Below are 6,910 nucleotides of genomic sequence, written 5' to 3' on the forward strand. Positions count from 1 at the left end.
CTTTATATGACAAGAAAATAATGAATAGCCAATCCTGAACACCCACGGTTTCTGTATATATGAGATAATTTAGCTTCCGTTCTTGTTGTTATTATTTTATATGCAAATGAAATTATCAATGCCTTTATATAATAACTTCCTGGATCACATTTATTCTAGAGCTTTTGCCTGTTTGTATGCAAGAGAAATTTCTTTCCCTCATTTTAGCCAGGGTTTAATACTAAATCCAGCTCCTGCTAGAGCCTGTGGGAGTTTTATTGTGTTATAGATATGACCCATCCAGAGGACATTGAAAGTGAACAGAAAATATTGAAACTGCCTGTGGTTATGAGGGTGCTATTATTTATTTGGAGATAGGGCCCATTGCCTTATGCTATTATCTGCATGTTACGTGTACTGGGTTTTGCATATTTGATGTTTACTTAACATGCATATCAGGTTTTTAACAATAGTGTTTCAGAGATGGTCTGGCTAAGTGCCCTCATCAGCCTCTTGCTAGGTTGTTCTCTGGGGTTCCAGCCAGTCAGTCTTTATGTGTTTGAAGTTCTAAATAGGCTACTGCTCCCACTCTGAAGGAGCATGCCAAACTGAACCAATGCCTGCTGGAAAAGTAAAAAATGGGATGCCAGCTGGCCAAGAGGGCTGAAAAGAGAGAAAAAAAGAGATAAAATCATTCTTACACAGAGAAACTGCCTTAGCAACATCCTCATCTGCTGGGTGGTAATAGATCACAGTTGCCTGGTTGGTCTTCCAAATGGCTGAACTCCCAAGTTACAGTTACTCCTTGCCCTTGGAGGTGCAGTTGACTGAGATGTACTGTTGAGACACATAGATTTGACAGATGGATTGTGCAGGCCAGGCACTGTATCCAGCAATTGTTTCTCCCACTAGGGGAAAGTCTTACAAAAGCTTTTTCCTGGTGTTCAACAGGATTGAGGTGGTTCATTGCACTGCAACTTTAGAAAGGTTTTGGGTGATTGGCTGCAGCGGAGAGAAACAAACTGGCAGTGACCCAATTCCCACCATTTGCATAACAGTGAGGAAACTTTCTTTTAGGTAGGAAAAGAGGAGAGAAAAATCTTCCCTTACCCACTGACAGGCCAGGGGCAATGCTGTGGGAAGGGTCTTGGTACTTTCTGCTTTCAGCATTTATGGTGCCAGACAAATTGACCAGAAAATCTGGTCATTTCCATTAGTCCTTCTCACGTGCTCTGCTGGCAACTGAGTGTCCAGGTAAGAGTTTTTGCCCTCCCTGTGCGACAGGAGTGTAGGAGATAAGAGAGCATCATCAGGCTGCAGAACAGAGTGTGCTGGGGTGGGGACACAGACAGGAGTCTTGGTGAAAAAGAACATGAGGGAGCAAGAATAGAGGTGTGCTGAAAAGAACTGAGGTAATGAGAAGCCCAGGAAACTGCTCAGTTGGATTCTTGGAGATATGAAGTGTCACGGATATGACCAGAAAAACGCGTCACAGTTCATATTCATTTAATTCCAGGTAGCTCCATAGGGGTGGCAGTGGTGGGAGAGGCAGTGTAGGTGTTTTTCCTACATCCAGTATACATTCAGATGGTATTTCAGGCCTTGAAAGTGCAGCTGCTAAGCCACTCAACATTTTAAAGGTTGCTTGGCTACGAAATATATTAAAAAAAGCCTCAAATTTTAATCCTGGAAACCAGGAGACCAAAATAATGGAAAATCAAGAAACACAACACAATTTTTGGACACATTTTCTTTAGAATTATTATGATAATTTCGGGCACCCTACTAGAATGAAAAAAAAATTAATTGTACTGGAGGATCTGCTGAATGTTTTTAGCATTTTAATGGTTTTACATAAATTCAGACTTTAAAAGCCTGTCATGAAGGAAGTTGAACTAGCAAAACAAAATTATTTAATTACTGACTTTTAATAAGGTATTTAAAAGTTTCCAACAATATTAGCAGTTGGTATGTTTTATTCCACTAGGACATCCTATCTTCTTGGATTGAGGTGAACAATTCTGTCATGCTGATGGGGACTACTATCACACTGCAGGCTGTGCCTGGAACGACAGTTTCCAAAAGTAACAAATATCTTTACTGCTGCTAATTATTATCAATGTATTTACCACAAAAAATCTTTAGCTCTAACCATGACAGAGAAATAGAATTCATTTTGTTAGACTTGAAAATGCAAGTAACACAGCTAGACTAAAAGAATTATTGAAGGGAAGAGACAGTAAGGCAGCTTTTTCTGCTTTTAAACGAGATTTAACTGCTGCTGACAGAGAAAGTATAGGACAACTTTCTGAAGCAGGTCTGCATAGTAAAACACACTCAGGAAGGGCAAATAACTAATCTTGTTAACAAGTTCTCTATAAAACACTTTGCACTCTGGAGATACATGTTTATGCTCTCACACTGGAGCTGTAGGTGACCTGAAGAGGGATCTGCTCAACATAAAAAGCAAAGGAGGGAAAATTTTGTCTGCCATTTTCTCTATTTTCTGTGGTGATAGAGAAGAGCAGTACTGGAGTAAGGATTTTCTATAGCACAACACAGCTGTTCTTTCTGATGTGTCCCTGAAAGAATTCACCATCTGGCATTAATGATATCACAGCCTGTTGCCATGGGACCATCATGTCATCACACATATACCACACTCAGCATCCTTTCAGAGCAAGATAGTACAGCTGGCACATCCAAGCCCAGCAGCCAGCAGAAAAAGGTGACAAGGACCACAGGGCCAGGATATAATGACAAAACCAGCTGCCATGAGCATGCTCAGCTTCTCTGAGGAGGTGCCTAGGAAGGACTTCCTGTGTGCCCTCAACACTAGGGCAGTTACATAAAACAGGACAGCAAACCGGCTGTGGCACTGCTGACACAACTCTGTTGCAGAGCAGTATCAATGAAAATGTCATGTTTTGTTCAACAAATATTTTCTTGTCTCTAGTGCAGTGTGGTCTGGCATTACTGGAAATCCTAAATTCATCAACACATGTAAAGAAAAATTGATAAAAAGTAGTGAATACTACTACCTTCCCATTACACAGTCTGTTATTCACTTGACTGCTATTGGTTTAAAATGCATTTCAGATTTATATTCTGCAGTCATGTAAGAATTATTCTGTTTCGAGAAACTGACATAACTTGTGTTTCAAGTGCATTGCAGCATAACTGGCTGAAGTTTTATCTCAACCTCACCACTTTTCAGGAAAGGACAGTGGAAGGGGAACCTTCAGCTATTACTCAGCCACTTCATGGAATATGCTACAAACCAGAAGTGTGGCCTTTGATGAGTTATTGCTTAAGTAAAAACATACTTCAAGCATTTATTCCTGTGAAGTCCCTGCCTTCTGTCCATATAGAAGCTGTTGTAGGATCATAATTCTAAAAAAGCCCAATTTACATAATCTGTAACCACATTTATATTTTTTGCAATTTTCTGACGAAGGACAACTTAAATTTCCTGGTGTTTTATTACACTTTGCAAGTGAGAAGCAGGCCTTGCAGTCTTAACAAGTAGATGTGGAGGTGACAGGAAATGGAATTTCCTAATTACTTTCTGAAATGTATGAGATTATGTTGTTGATGGGGGTAGCAGAAACCAGACATGATGACAGAGATATTTTCCTGTCCAATGCACAGGATGGGAGTAACACAGCTATGCGAGTATCAAAATTGCTGAAATACAATGCAGAGACTTCTTCATGCTGGCTATTTGTACAAGCCTAGACCAAAAGAGTTTCTGAATCTCGGGCCAAATAACAAGTAAATGGGATTACATTAAATAGCTTAGCACTAGGTGTCTTCCAGCTTGACTCCTTTTGACCTCAATAACAGTAAACTTTGGTGGAGCTGAGTCACCAAACAGGAGGGGTTGCTGCAACTAGAAAATGCATGAGATAGCTGAAAGCTGAACCTCAGGACTGGGATTTCAATCTTCATCTTCAGCAGAAGCGTGTGGAAAGATTCTAAACATCCCTATAAACAGATAAGAAGTCTAGTTATCTTCCTGTGCCAACATCTGCTGGCAGCTGTCTGGAGGACATGAATAAAACACTATTTTTTACCCCTTCCTGGCTATCATCAAGGTCCAAATTATGGACATCCAAAGACAGTGGTGCAATTTATTTTTAATAGCTCCTCATAGACTTTTGCCTCACTTCTTATTTAGTTAAGAAATTGTTGCTTTTACTTAAAACAAACTCTTAAAGTTAAGGAGGACCACTTGTAACTCTATTTGTAAGAAATCCCCACCAATCCTTTCCTTTTTTCTCATTCCTTCCTCCCCACAAATATATGTGTTTGGGATGGCTGAAAACAACAGTCATAGGAATAGCAATTATGTGTATTCTGTTTTTTTCAAAAGGCTTTGCAGGCAAAAGATCTCAATGTGTTTTAGGGAACCAGCAGTTGTATTGGCATCATTAGGCTGAAAAGTATTTTCTTTTCAAAAACTATGCATATTTGCATTTATTTTGCTTACTTGCCTTCATGACTGAAGAGGTAAAAATTTCTTCTGTGACTGTGTAATGAAATCCACACACAGAGAATCTCCATTACTCCCTGCAAGCTCAAGAAAAGCAAGTCTTATTCCACTTTTGGCCAAGCAAGACCATGCCATTCCTGGCCTGTCGATATTTATAGCTGAGGCTGATGCTGTATGACCAATTCCAAAGAATGGACAGAGTCCAAGCAATCTCTCTGCTGTGATAGCCAGGTCTCTGAGGCAACGCCCAAATGGCAACGTCATGGTCTGTCACCCACCCACCCTGAGCTCCTCTGCAGGTGTCACTGTGTGCCAGCTCAGCAATTCCAGCCATGTGAGAATATAGGAAGAGGTGTGAAGCTTGAACACCCTCTAGCTATAACCACCTTTCAGAAGCAGGTGAGACTCCTTTACAGGCTGCTATTCCACCTAGAAAAGAGCCCATAAGAATCAGTGTCCTTTGGACTATCCATGAAGGAACACAGGAGTCAACAGGTTAGACAGGGTGGACAGCTGATTGATTAGCACACAAGCATGAAAAAATATTTTTGTCACAGCATGAATGTATTATTTATGAAGTAATACATTTTCCAGGAGCTTACACTTTTAAGAAACCAGAGGAAAAGAGTTGGGATGTTTCCTTTTGACAGGCTGTATTTCACATTTTGGGCAATAACCTTGGCTCCTCTCTAAATCTTTCAGCCAAAATGTTCAGCCCAGCATGCCAAAAATCACACTTAAAATTCAAGCAGCTGAATCTGTGTCATGATTTTGTCAATTTCTACACCAAGAGCTAGACTGCTATTAGTGCAACAAGAGATGAAGATACCAATATTTACCGCATATTTCACTGAAATATGAATGAGAAGCTTTTACTAAGAGAAAGACACAAGTGACAAAATCTGTATCTGTTATATATGTGATGTTTATCCTATAAAGGCTGTTACAGAAATTTAGATTGCTTTTTATTAATGCTTTTTCGAAGTGTGAGATATGTTTGCAGGCAGCCATTAATGAGACCCCTGTCAAAAAGGATGAATACTTACCCATAATGTTGATTGATAAAATGATGCTCAACAAAAGGGTTGAATTTCTTCTCTGTACACGCAGGCACACTGAGCTGTCAGCTGCTGTATGGGGAAATAATTCTAAAAGAACAAGAGCCCTTGACAACGTCAACAATGCATAGAAGTGAGCAATTTTTCTTTCAGTAGGAAACATCATTGCTTCATTTCTATGTTACATTTATACCCCACCAATTCTGAAAAGGTATTTTTCTCATTTCTTTTAAGAATGCTTTTAGTAGAACAGACCTATTACATTTTTCTCCTATCTTCAAAGCATCTTCAACCAATCACAAACTCTTCTCCTGAAAATAAGGCTGATTTGCATGTAACAAATGAGGAAACCAGTTTTTGAAATCAAGACTGACTGGATGACAACTTTTGACTTCAGGATATAATTCTTTCTACTGGAGCTGGGAAAAGCTCATGAGAAACAGTACCACCAGCAAGCGAAGAATTCCCTTTGGGCAGGACTTAACCAACAGTTGGCGTAACTGAGAGCAAATGTGCAACCTTCTGGAGAAGGAAGAATCAAGTCTGCAGTACCACAGTGGCATTCTAGTCAAGGAACAATGTATCTTTGGGCAAAAAAAAGTGTGTATGGTCCCATGACTGAGGACTGCAGCATAATACATGTGTGCATGAAAGGTGAATCTTACAGATGACTGAAGTGCCATTTTTGAGTTGCTGCTGAGTTTCCTCCATGATCAGATGCTTTTTATGTGAGATATTTATCAGAAATGTAAAATTACATGGAAGATAAAGTAAAAGAACCGCAACACATAATTTTCAAGTTCTGCTGAATTTCCAGCAAAATGGGACATCTAGGGGTAGTTGGCCAGATGTGCCATTTTGCTGGCCCATCCCCTGAAATGAGATTATTTGGCAGCAACTCTTAAGTCTGCAGCAGGGTATTTCAGGAGTTAGTACATAGTTCCTAAGGGACAATTCATCGAGTTCTCTCTCCTTCTAACCTCATAGCATATTAAACCCTCTTAATAATACTTAAAAGAACCAAAGGCAAGGTAATTTCCCTTATATATTTCTTTTTATAGATTTATTTTACATTTTATGTGAAGTAGGAAAGGAATTCAGTATTTGTCTTATATGAGGTCTCCACAAATACTTTTTGAGACCAGAATTTCTGCTTCTGCTAGCAGAACCAGTTGGATGAAGAATCAACCACAGCAAGAACTGGAATTTGTGTTGAAAAGTAACAACAGCCCAGTCCTACCCTACCCATTCTTTCTTTTTTTTCTGAACTGAACTGCACAAGGAAAACACCACCACCACGTTGGAAACACTTCAAATAGGAACAGAGAAATGTATGCATGTTAATCTGCAGGAGGGTTTCCCTGCAGTGCATACAGCA

This window comes from Lonchura striata, chromosome 1 (assembly GCF_050655825.1).
Source record: "Lonchura striata isolate lonStrDom1 chromosome 1, ASM5065582v1, whole genome shotgun sequence".
NCBI classification, from domain to species: Eukaryota; Metazoa; Chordata; class Aves; order Passeriformes; family Estrildidae; genus Lonchura; species Lonchura striata.